Source organism: Nesoenas mayeri (genome assembly GCF_963082525.1).
Source record: "Nesoenas mayeri genome assembly, chromosome: 12".
Classification (NCBI taxonomy): Eukaryota; Metazoa; Chordata; class Aves; order Columbiformes; family Columbidae; genus Nesoenas; species Nesoenas mayeri.
Genome location: NC_137547.1, coordinates 3,745,201 through 3,757,561, shown reverse-complemented (window position 1 = coordinate 3,757,561; position 12,361 = coordinate 3,745,201). Strand labels below are relative to the sequence as shown.

Genomic DNA, 12,361 nt, shown 5'->3' with positions numbered 1-12,361 from the left:
GGGCAGCCTGGGCCAGGCTCTGCCACCCTCACCCCCAACAAGTTGCTTCTCATCTTTCAGTGGAACCTCCTGTGTTCCAGTTTGTACCCATTGCCCCTTGTCCTGTCACTGGTTGTCACCCAGAAGAGCCTGGCTCCATCCTCCTGACACTCCCCCTTTCCATATTGATCCCCAGGAATGAGTCCCCCCTCAGTGTCCTCTTGTCCAGCTCCAGAGCCCCAGCTCCCTCAGCCTTTCCTCACACGGGAGATGCTCCACTCCCTTAATCCCTTTCCTGTGGCACCCTCCAGTTCTTGGCGGAGACAGTGAGCGATCGCTGCTTTCCCACCTTCTCCACCTGCTCATGCTTGAGCAGACTTCTCTTGCTGTCTCCAAATCCATATTTTCAATCCTCTTACTGATACCTCCTGTGTGTTGACCTGGAGGAGGATATGGGAGGTGTGTGGCAAAGCGTGGCTGGCAGGACGCGAATTGGGACGGGATCTTCATCAGTAGCACCAGGGATGTGCTCAGGTTTGTGTCTGGGCTCCCGAGAGGAGGTGAGGGATGCGCTTGTCCTGGTGTGCAGTCCTGGCAGATAGAGCGGTGCTGTCTGGCCGTCTAGGGGAAAAACAATTAAGACTTCAGTGTTTATTAACAAAAAAGCAACCAGCAGTGCATTTCAAGCACTCAACACACAACATAATTTTGCTGTTGGAAGTAGTGAGATTAAAATATCTTTCTAATGTAGATTTCTTTGAATTTACAGAATATAATTTAAAAAAAAAATCAATTAAAAATAAAGGAAGTGTGTGTACAAACATTGTCAAGAATTCCTATCGTTCATTTTTTTTTTTTAAAACAAGCTCTAGGAAAAAAAAAAAGAAAATCCCCGCAGAAGTTCTGTAGTGCATATTTGAATGCTTTTGTTGTAGCCTCATTAAACTTGGCTTGTCTGCAGATACAGCTGGCACGTTATTAACTGTGCTCCAGGCTGGGGGAAGCCAGAACGCAGCCTCCACCCCCTGGAGCCGGCTGGCGGGGGGAACGGTGCCAGCGCCGCCCGGGAGCGCCGCAGCATCATCTCCGCTCGGCCGCGGGCTCCGCCGGCCCCGCTGCCCCTCGCCGCAGGGCTCCCGGGGCCCCCGCAGCCCCCGCTGAGCAGGACGGACACACCAAGGTACGTGGCCTCCCGTGGACAACCCCACCTGGGGTCTCGCCTTTCTTCGCCGCGGGCCGGCAAGAGGCGGATTAGCGATCGGCTGCCAAATAGCGTCTCTGTTCTGAACAAACTCAGTATTGGACTGAACCAGTCCGATAAACTGAATATGGGGGATATTTTCCCTGCACCTGCTGGAGAGGCTGTTGCTCTCCGGGCTGGGTTTGCACATCAGACCTGCACCAGGGCTCTAACAGCTTCTGCCTTCCTTCAAAGCTTTGGCAACAAGTATGTGCCTTTTGAATGCTGTCTCATCTAAGTAATTTTAATAGGTGCTTTTAACAGGTGGATTTCAACAATAGATTTCGTAATTTCGTATTCAGTATCGCTGAAAATAGAAATCTAAGTTAAATAATGTGTGTTAAATCTAGGTAATGTTATTCAAACTTCTTGCTTAGCACAACCAGCTTTTGTTGTCTTAACTAACAAAAAATTGATTTGAGGTTTTCAAGGCACTTGATCTGTTTGTGTTATTAATCAATACTTCATTGGGCATTTGAGCGCTTTGTAATTTCTAAACGTTTGGACCAGCAACTCCTTTCCGACACAAGGAAGTACTATTCTCATTTTTATCATCATGGAATTAAGAGGCTGCTTGGATTTGGCTTAAGTTTTGACTCTTACTGGAAGGGGCCTGCCTGCCTTCCTTCCTTCCTTCCTTCCTTCCTTCCTTCCTTCCTTCTGTCCGTCCGTCCATCCGTCTCCTGCATTACACTGGTACAAGCTTTGTGTTGTCTTTGGGACCCAACATTTAATTAATGTTGGCAATTAATAGTTTCAGTGTGCACAGCTCCCGGGATGCCCCGTGGAGCTGCACAAGCCTCATGTCAACATGAGGGGGACGAGAGGTCAGGGTTTGGGGGAGAATTCAGGACCTTCCCCCTAAACAGCCTGAGTTATTTTGGGTGAAAACGACTGTAACTGTGGCTTCCCCAATTTGCCTAATGACACGTGACACTGGTGGAAGAGCCAAGGTCTTTAATGCCAGTGGGTTTTGCTGCTGGTGACACCGTGAGCGTGGGGTTGAGGTTCCTCTCCAAGGCACTGTTTGTTTGGCATGTGGGTCTGTCTCTTCTTTGGGCTTCCCTGGAAATCTTTCTTAGCGTAATAGTGAAGGACTTTGTGGCTCCTCCTTATGTTGCAGCTCAATTACCGTTAGCCTTGCTGAGGAGGACAGAGGGAAAGGCTGAAGAAGCTCATTGCTTTTCTCTTCTCCAGGGAATCTCTTACATTAAACATTTGAATAGATTTTTGAATGTTATTCCCAGTCATTTCCTCTACGGTGAACTCGGTTCACTCGTGCAGACTTTATACTTAATGGTATCTCTTAAAATAAATGAGATTTGATATAATTTATATTAAATGGTCATTTCAGAAATCTACATCTACTAATTATTCGTTAGAAAATTTGGAAAGACAGAAGTAGAAAAAATTCCCTTTATGACCTCACAGTCTACGGAAATAAAAATATATATATACGCCTGTGTTCGTTATCTCTGAGGAAAACTGAATGGAGGTGGTTTCCTGGACTCCAAGAACAGTTTACGCGGATTTGAATCGCGTTGTTCAACCCGCATCGATAAACCAGAGCAACCAACCCAGCCAAAACCAGCCCCAAATTCCACACACCTTCCGAACAGGTTTTTCACATTTCCGATGGTATTCAGCTCGTGGGCTGTGTCTACGTCCTATGGGATTTTGCTTCAGTGACTTCTCCTGGTTGTCCCCTTGGGGTGCTGGAGGAGATGAGGATGCTCCATGGGTGGTTTTGGAGGTGGTCTTGGCTGGGTTCAGACACAAGTGGTCACATCTTTGTGCATCAAACCTAGTGAATTATTTAATTTGCAATCTGACCGCATCCAGCTCCAACCTGGATAGCTATGTGATCTCACCTTACGGCTCTTCCCTGCCCCTTCCTCTCGTACAGATGCTCGCCATGGTTTGTTTTAAGGTTGGAATTGTGTTCTGTCAGGTGTTCTAATGATATCTGCTTTAACGGGTTGGATTTTGACCGGAGCCTCTGGTAGCTATACATGAAGTACATATAAAATCTGCTTTCTATGGCGGATAAACTCTCATCTTTAGGAGGCAGTCACAATGCTGTTGTTGCATTCCTCACATAAATAAGACAAATTTAACCCAAAATTTAAACCAAAAGAAAATACAAGCGCGTAGGATTTTCTTGTCTAATAGCTTAAATGACAGAATATGGAGTTTTCTGGCTGCCAGCTTAAACTCTGTCAATGCAAACATAAGGAGGGAAAGCTGCCTTTTCTCTCAATAACTAGGTATACACATGCACATGTGATATACAAAATGCTTCACTTTACGATCATCAGTTCCATTTTGAAGCTCTGAGTAGCTAAAGTTCACAGAATCCCAGAATGTGAGGGGTTGGAAGGGCCCTGGAAAGCTCATCCAGTGCAATCCCCCCATGGAGCAGGAACACCCAGATGAGGTTACACAGGAAGGTGTCCAGGCGGGTTGGAATGTCTGCACAGAAGGAGACTCCACAACCCCCTGGGCAGCCTGGGCCAGGCTCTGACACCCTCACCCCAACAAGTTTCTTCTCATCTTTCAGTGGAACCTCCTGTGTTCCAGTTTGCACCCATTGCCCCTTGTCCTGTCCCTGGTTGTCACCAGCAGAGCCTGGCTCCATCCTCCTGACACTCCCCCTTTCCATATGGATCCCCAGGAATGAGTCCCCCCTCAGTGTCCTCTTGTCCAGCTCCAGAGCCCCAGCTCCCTCAGCCTTTCCTCACACGGGAGATGCTCCACTCCCTGCAGCATCTTGGTGGCTGCGCTGGACTCTCTGCAGCAGTTCCCTGTCCTGCTGGAACTGAGGGGCCATATTGAAAATAACATCATTACTTTAGGGGAGCATCAGTTGTAATTGAAAACAAAACAAGGAGAGCTGATCCATCCCGCGCGTTGGGAGGAGGGACTTTGCTGGAGTTGGGAAAAGCACAAATCTGAGTTAGCAAAGCTGTTCCCAGTGGCAGCAACTGGCCACGTGTGTCTGGGTCGCTGAGCTTGGCCACCCCGAGCCGAGGAAGAGGGAAGGAAGACAGGGAGAAAAAACAGTTTGTGAACTTGCCCGTTTGGAGAGAGCAAAGGCTCCTCTCCCCGTGCCAGCGCCGAACAGCCGGCAGCTGCGGCCCGGCTTCTGCTGACAGCAAATGTCACTGCAGAAACCCCCGGCCTGCCGAGGAGCCGCTGCTCCTGCCCGGGGAATAGAGCGAGCTCATGGCTAAAAACGCGGGGGTGTGTGGGCTATTACCCCGAGGAAGAAAATCCCCACAAATGTTTTAAATTAGGCTGTCCTTGATAATTCTGGTGGTATGGAGCCCTACCAGAATTTCAGGAAAAAATAAAGTTGCTCTGTTAAAGCAGACATGGAAACTAAAAAACCCAAAGGGCTTAACTTTTGTCCTGAGGGTGATAAAACAGCACCACAGAGCTGGAAATCAATCTGACCTTCACCCACGTGATGCTGTTGTCTCAGTCTGTCTTTCATTTCCTTTGGTTGAGTGAAGGCCATGGCATTCAGGAGGGAGAAAAGCCAGAGGGAGGTGGGGAGAATCCTGTTTGCTCTGGAAAGACTTCGGCGCTTGCATAAGTTGACTCCATAAAGAGAGGTGCTGTAAAACAAACCAACGTTCTTCTCTTAATAGCCAGCAATCACATTAAGGTAAAGAAGATATGTGCTGTAAAAAAAACCCAAGAAGTGTTTGTGATACAAAACATTCTGTTTTAATTAAACCTAGAATTAGTTGGTATTTTGAAATGAAGGCTTCATGCAGCAACAGGAAACCTGCACATTCATTTAAACCCAGAAATTTGTACCCAAAGGGGAGAAAAAAGGCCAATTATTTTTGCCAGAGATGCTTTAACATTCTGTGTTGTAAGCTTTGCACAAAGAGAAGGTGCCCAGATACACGTATATTTACATATCCATCAATACACCAACAGTTAGGGCTTGTGTATAAGCAATACTATTGATTTTTCAAAGTTTCAGGTACCATTTCAATTGGTGAACTGCTCGTTTTGCACAGCATCCTGCAGCAAGAGGTTCCCTCCTCATTTTCCCAAAGACAGAGAATGAACTAAATGAATGGGTAAAATTCTGTGTAGAATTTAATTCTATGAAACAGCAGCACCAGCAAAGAGGAAAACGATGTGCGTAAGCACATCTTGGTATTCTCTTTTACATTGTGAAAGCAATTAAAAGTGCAGTTCAGAGCTGTTCATCCAATCTCCTGCTTCTTCCATCCTCACTGAATTTAAACACGACCCAGAGCCAAAAAGTTGCTGTATATTTCTTTTGGAAAACAGTAAGTTTTCCATTTCCACATGGGCTTTGCAAAATGGAGATTGCTCTAAGTTCTGCCTGCCCTAAACTGCGGTTTTCCCCATTCATCTGATCACAGATAATGTCCTTTCGTGTCAGAGTCACAAACTACTCTTGTTCTGTGTTTTTGTGCTATAGATACCCCGGGTACTGCAGCATGGAGAGAGCCAGGGGTAGCTGCTCTTTTGTTTTGTGCCTGGTTTAGGAAGGGCTGTAAGAAATATCAACTTCTTGTTACAGAGATAAAGATGGAGATTGGATTTAGCCGTGGAGATGAATCCCTGCTTCATAAAGGTTGAGAATTAACCAGATTGTTCATTAATCTGTTTGGGATGACGGACATTAATTTCTGACTGTAGCTTTTTATTTAAGAGCGGTTTGTCTGATATGCCAACGGACACTATTTTACATGGTATCTAAAAAACCCAACAAACCAGCAAATGTAAAAGATGTTGGGACCTTTTCCTGGCGAGCTCCGCTGCTCAGGTTTCCATGTGATATGCCAAAATGCTATTTGCATAAATGTAGAATTTAATAAGTTATCGTTCTGATTAACGCCATTAACTGCTTAACTACTGTAGAAATTGGCTTCCAAAGTTGCTCGATGGTGGCTGTTGCTCTCCACGTCATTCCATTTGCTGTCTCGCTGGGGATAATGGTATGCAAGGGAAAGCAAGAAGGTCAAGGATCTTTTTGTTTAGTCTCTTTGCACATTAGAAGTTCTATTATGTGTTTGTATTGCATGTGGTTTCCAGTCTGTTGGCTACAATGCTTTCAAAATCCATTGACGATGAGTTTGTGGAGCTAAATATATCTTGTGGGTTATGACTGCTAAGCTATCGCTTTGTGAAGCAGCGGGGCCAATATTTAACAAGTGCTTTTCAGAAGGAGAAATTGTTGAAACCGAGTCAAATGCTCTCACAAAAGGGTTAACAGAAATGCTAATACAGAAGATGACAGCGAAGCTGGGTATGGGGACCTGGGCTTGGCCTGGGGCTTTTGTGGGTTTTTGGGGGGTGGGGGAGGGCTGTGCTATTGTTGTGAATGACACAGCCGCCACAAAGCTGAAAGGGGGTGACAAAAGCTGTGTCCTCTGCAGCCAGCCCTTTCTCTGCCCCCACACCAAGGAGGCGTGTGTGTGTGGGGGAATGTGTGGGGCTGCCCCCCAGGCCTCTGTCCCTGCCCCCCGGCCGTCCCCTGGGCACTCAGGCTCTCTAGGGGACGCAAAGGCAGCGCGCAGGGCCAGGCTGGCACAGCCACCTCCTCGCTCTCCCTCCAGCCAGCAGCCTGACCTTTCAGAAAGCACAGTTTCAGCTGCTGTGAAACGCTGACAATGGCTTTAATAGGTTTCATTTTGGTACGAAATAGCTACGGTTGCATTCGATAATCTAGACTAGCAGCCATAAACGTGGCAACAGCAGCTCGTGTTTTAGCTGATGGTTTCAGGCCGTGTACAAACTCAGGCAGATGTCGCTGCCTCCCTGCCAGGCGTTAGCACAAGATACTCATTTTCCTTTAAAAAGAAAGCCGAGATTTTATATATTTTTAGAGCAACTTGTGTTCTGAGTGCACGAGTACCTTCACACCTGTCAGCTGAACCCAGCGCTCGCTCCCAGGGGAACCCGACAGCTGGGAAATTCCGCTCAGCCCAGCCCGAGCCCCTTTGCAGCGCCTTTGGTATTTGAATTGAAGCGGAGTTACACCATCACACATCATCCTTTGCGTTATTCCGTTCTGCTCTGGTATATCCCTGCTTTTATAACTTTCAGCTCAAGTCCGGCTCTCGGGCTGTTGGGGAGTGTTGCAGTTATCTGTAGGCTGTCCTGCGTTTCGCTGTGGGGCTGGTAAGCTCAAAAACATCTGCAGGCAGGGTCGGTCCAGCTTGCTGGTCTTTAGAGGATATTTAGAAAGTTTCATAAGGCTTGGACCCATACCCACACCCATCCTAGATGCAGTGTCTACAGATTTATCCCCGAGAGCCTCTTACAAGCTTTGTTTGTATTCCTATCTAGAGCTATCCCGCTGCAGAAATCCTCAGGAGGGAGAAGTGGTCAAGAGTACTTAGAAACATCTGTTAAAAATTCAGACAAACACTGCACTGTCACTAGAAGCGGCTGGGATGGGGCGAATGAAATTTAGCATGTGGTGCTACAGGAAAAAGGGACATTTTGTTGTTGTTTTTCCTTCACTTTTCCTTAAAAATGGATAGTTTGGTCAGTAGCTATAGGAAAAGGCCCCGCAGAGCACACGTGGAGCAGAGAGCTGCGTTTCACCAGTGTCACCAACTCACTCGAGAGCCGAGGCTTGCGGGAGCACCCGTTCCAGAACACTCACGTTGGATTCATCACATGCTTTCTGCTTGTTTTGAGAAACCCTGCGTTAATCATGCAGACCTAGAAAGTGCCGAGATTAGGGGATAAAGTGCCTTTTCTACTGCTTGTTGTACTTAGGCAAAAGGGAAGAAAAAGTTGTAGCAACAAATCTAACAGATGAGCTCCCCAACTGGTTGCTGTTGTGTATGTGGCTGCGCGCTGGATTCAGTGAGTACTTGAGAAATATTGGCATTCGTTCCCGATGATGTTTCATGAACTTACAGGCAATTTGGCAGGAAAAAGCCCAAGTTTTTTCAGTGTATGAAGCTGGACTTGCCATGATGTGGTGTTTCCCCCCAGCCCCGCTCCCCGCAGAGAACCCTCCTGTCCCGTCCCCTGTGCTGGGTACCCTGGAAAGGGGTAAGTGCTGGTTCTGTTCTCAGCCTTCGAGACGTGAACCGGGGGCTCTGTCCCACCCAACCAAGGGACGTTCACCCGTCTTAGAGAAACTCAGTTTCTATAAAAACCCCGCAATTTCTCCCGGAGCCCTCTATCCCCAGTCTGGTGTGACTCAAAGTTGACAGGAAGGGACAAACAATTAAGACGTATGACAGGCAATATGATCCCATAAACCTTGTTTGCTTAGGATGCCAGGCTGAAAAAAATGAACACAAAGCTCCTGAGAATAAATGACTCAGTTCAGATTGAGACTTGATGGACAGTGTTGGCTTTGTTATCGCTCTGCGGGTAGCGAGGGGATAGGGTTAGGGAGAATCTCCAGAAATGCCGGTGTCGTTATTGGAAGGGTAAAGCTTCCTCTGCCGCGCATCCCCCATAGTGGACCCCACATCACCCCGGTCCCTCCTCCTTTTAGGAGCCTTTTGAGGCAAAGTCTCCTGTGACAGGAACGTCTCTCCGGTCTTTTCATCTGCAAGCTGCCAGGTGAAAGAATGGGGCTAGAGAACAAAAGATGCTCAGATACCGCAGACAAGCTTTTGTAGGATCTGCCACGTCAGCTGTCTCTTCTAAGGTCGGCTGTATTTTCTGTTGATGGTGCTCTTCCCCCGAGGGTTCCCGCACCTGGGAACGCCTGCCATAACCCGCACGGATATTTTCCTCGACGCCTTTCATTTGTGCGTGCAGATGGAGCTGGGGTATCACACACCCTCCTTGCCCTTATTCTGTTCTGTTCCTCGGCAGCCCCAGCGTTCCTGGCCGGGAGCTTTCATCCCACCTCCCTCTCACCCTTTTGTAGGAGGGCTTTGCAATTATTTATAAGCTAACTTGTCCTGTTTTCTGACATTTTCAGTGCAGTCTGTGGGAGAGGAAAGCTAAGTCTGTGTTTTCTGGTTTTACAGGCAACAGAAAACTTGAAGTAAATGTTGCTGGTGTGTGTTACCCAGATATTTTGGGTTTTTAGGGGGCAGGGAACTCTAACATCAGTGGTGTTCTGGGTGGGCAAAGTCTTAGGGGCTGTAACCACCTTTTGCTTTGCTGTGTTTGGAGATGCTGGAAGGACGGGCAGCCAACCTGCTCGTGTGCTTGTCCAAGGGATGTCTGTCCTGCTTCTCCTGCATTCCCCCTCGCCTCCTGGAGCAGGTTTTCTTTCTCCTTCCTTCTACCATGTGCCAGAATAAGCAGCACCCTCTGATTTACCTCCTGATTCTCCTTCCACTCATATTCTGGGCCTTGAGATTTTCCGAAATACATCACGGTAAGAGGCGAAGCTATAATGATCTGCGCATCGTAGTTCCTCCAGAGGCATCTTCAGATTCTCTGAATGAAATAAACGTCTTTTCAAGCTGAAAAACAGCACATTCTCATTTTGCTGCTGCAAAAGGTGGGAGGAGTGACTAACTGTTCCTCTGGAAGCAGTAAAGCGGACAGGCTTGTCTGCTGCCCAGGCTGGATGATGCACATACCTGTTCACCCGTCCTCCACCACAGCGATGTTTTGTTTGCCTACACGCATTGCATATGTGTGAGAGAGTTATAGGCCTCCTGGCTACCTTCTCTTCCAAGGATAACTCAAAATACAGACACTCTTCTAAGGAGAGATGTATTCCCCTTCCAATGATACGCACACAGAAATAACATTGATTTTGATTTTGACTGACCTTAGATACAAACTGATGGTTGCAGCTGAATCTTGCTTTGCCTTTTTCATTAAAACTGTTCAAAGTCAACTACAGGGTGGAGGATCTTGTGCGAGCCAAAACTAACCTCCCCGTTCCTGCCAGGGCAGCTGTATTGCCAAATTTCACACAGGCGTGTTGTGTAGCACCTCCTTTGAACACCAATGTGGTTCTGGAGGCCGTTTTGAAGCTCCCACTTGAAACGCACTCTGTGAGGCAGTGGAGCATTTTCTGGCACTTCGGCGTCTGTGCGTGGTGGCTGTTTGTGCCGTCCCGAGCGGTGAGTCACGGCTGCTGCAGGACAAGAAAGCCTTTCTCAGAAAACCTTTCAGGAAGGCCGAGGTTGTTTTTCCGCTGGAAGTGCGGTTGGTGTCTGTGGTGGAATTGGTGTGGCGAGTCACCTCTGCAGTGCTTCTAAGAATTACCAGAGAGTGTAGCGGCTCATCTGAATACTCTTGTATGATTTTTGCAGGCAGGGACTTCCTCCTAGTCTAGGATATTTCTTTCATGTTTGTCACTATCTGGACTGCTGGATATGGGGACTTGTTCCTTGCTGTACTTTTATTCTTAACTGTATACTTGAATTACAAAAGCGTGAACCCGCTCACCTCCTGCTGAAAACTGGAGGAACTCTGGGTGTTCATCATCCCAAACAGTCAAGTAATTGCGCTGCAGACTCCAAGTCGGTTCTGTGTCGTTGCGTACCAGATCATTAATGTTTCTGTGGGCTGGCTCCGAGCTCACGGCAGCGGCACATGAGAACAGAACTGTGTGCTGCCCGATGGCTGTGCTGTGACGGTGGCATTTGGGATCCCCCGGCAGCGCACTCAGAGGTGGCACTGCAGGGTGGGGACGTGGGGCTGAGCGAGCAGGTGACGGGTACAGTGAGGAGGATGCTGAAGGCTCCAGCAGGTCATGGGCACTGTGAGGAGGATGCTGAGGGTTCGAGCAGATCATGGGCACAGTGAGGAGGATGCTGAGGGCTCCAGCAGGTTGTGGGCACCGTGAGGAGAGTGCTGAGGGTTCCAGCAGGTCATGGGCACTGTGAGGAGGATGCTGAGGGTTCCAGCAGGTCATGGGCACTGTGAGGAGGATGCTGAGGGTTCCAGCAGGTCATGGGCACTGTGAGGAGGATGCTGAGGGTTCCAGTAGGTCATGGGCACAGTGAGGAGGATGCTGAGGGCTCCAGCAGGTCATGGGCACTGTGAGGAGGATGCTGAGGGTTCCAGGAGGTTATGGGCACAGTGAGGAGGATGCTGAGAACTTCTCAGCTCAGGTCCCCACATCACCATCTGGGATTCCCCCCAGCAAACTGCCTGAATCAGTGCCTTGGCTGCCAGGGCCTCTCTGCCGTCACAAACCAAATTAAAACTGATGTGGACATGTGCAGAGCTGGCTGCAGACACCCCTTCCGATGCCGTGGGGCTGTCCCTTCGTGAGACACGGGCGTGGGACACCATCCTTCCTCTGTGCGCCGCGCTGGGGCTGTGACAGCAACTCACTGGCTGCTGCCACTCGGGTCATTCCCAATTGTTTTGCCATTTTTGCCTAAAATAAAAAGGCCCTCAATTAATGACAGCATGACAAAAGGGAACTTGTGAAATGCTGTGGATCATGAATGGGTGATGCCGCATGACAGTGTGTGACAGTGAGATATTTATAGGACAAAACACTGGGCGGTGAGGTGGTGGATCAGCAATGTTGCCCAAGCCAATGCTCCTGTAAGCGGCGCGTGAGCCTGCAAAGTCTCTTGCGTTTAATGGGCCACAGTTTACCTGTTCATTAAAAAAGTATAAAGACATCAGGACTGGCATGTGGGGGACATTTACTTTTTGGAATGATTTTGACACCTTTGGATGGAAAACTGCGTGTTCTGATCAGTTCTTCTTTATTTCCTTGGTATGACTGTGCATAGTTGACTTTTTCATTCTCAGCAGTAGATTTCCAAAACCTATTTTACTTTCTCTCCATTTTTGTTTGTTTGCTTGCTTAAACTCCAGCTGATTTTCCTCTTTGGAAGTCAGAGTTTTTCCAGCATGATCTGATAGAAGGACAATACAGTCCATCTGGAATATGTTCCACACCCATCAGAAAATGCCCCTCACTCAGCTCCAAACAACAGCCTTGCAGATCCTGCTCCTCTCCAAAGAGTGTCGCTCTGTTTGGGGGGCACGAGCAAAAAGATTTAACATGAATTTATCATCTCCATGTTTTTAAAAGTATGTCTCTTGGTGAGAACTTCTCTCCTGTGCTACATTTCAATCCAATTTACGTTTTATCAAGAGTTAAAGCTCTGAGAAAACGGAGGGTTGTAATGGAAACGGTGACAGACGTAACCGTGACCCTAATGGAATTTCTAGATTCTG

At 47.9% G+C, this 12,361-nt stretch overlaps 1 protein-coding gene across 1 annotated transcript in view; it reads left to right on the top strand.

Annotated features, from left to right (window-relative positions):
- The first annotated feature begins 767 nt into the window (after positions 1–767).
- Positions 768–12,361, top strand: part of ZNF423 (zinc finger protein 423) — a 143,698-nt gene continuing 132,104 nt past the window's right edge. The window contains exon 1 of the mRNA XM_080351755.1: positions 768–1,159. The gene's annotated coding sequence lies outside the window, so the exon portion shown is untranslated. The remainder of the gene's footprint in view (positions 1,160–12,361) is intronic.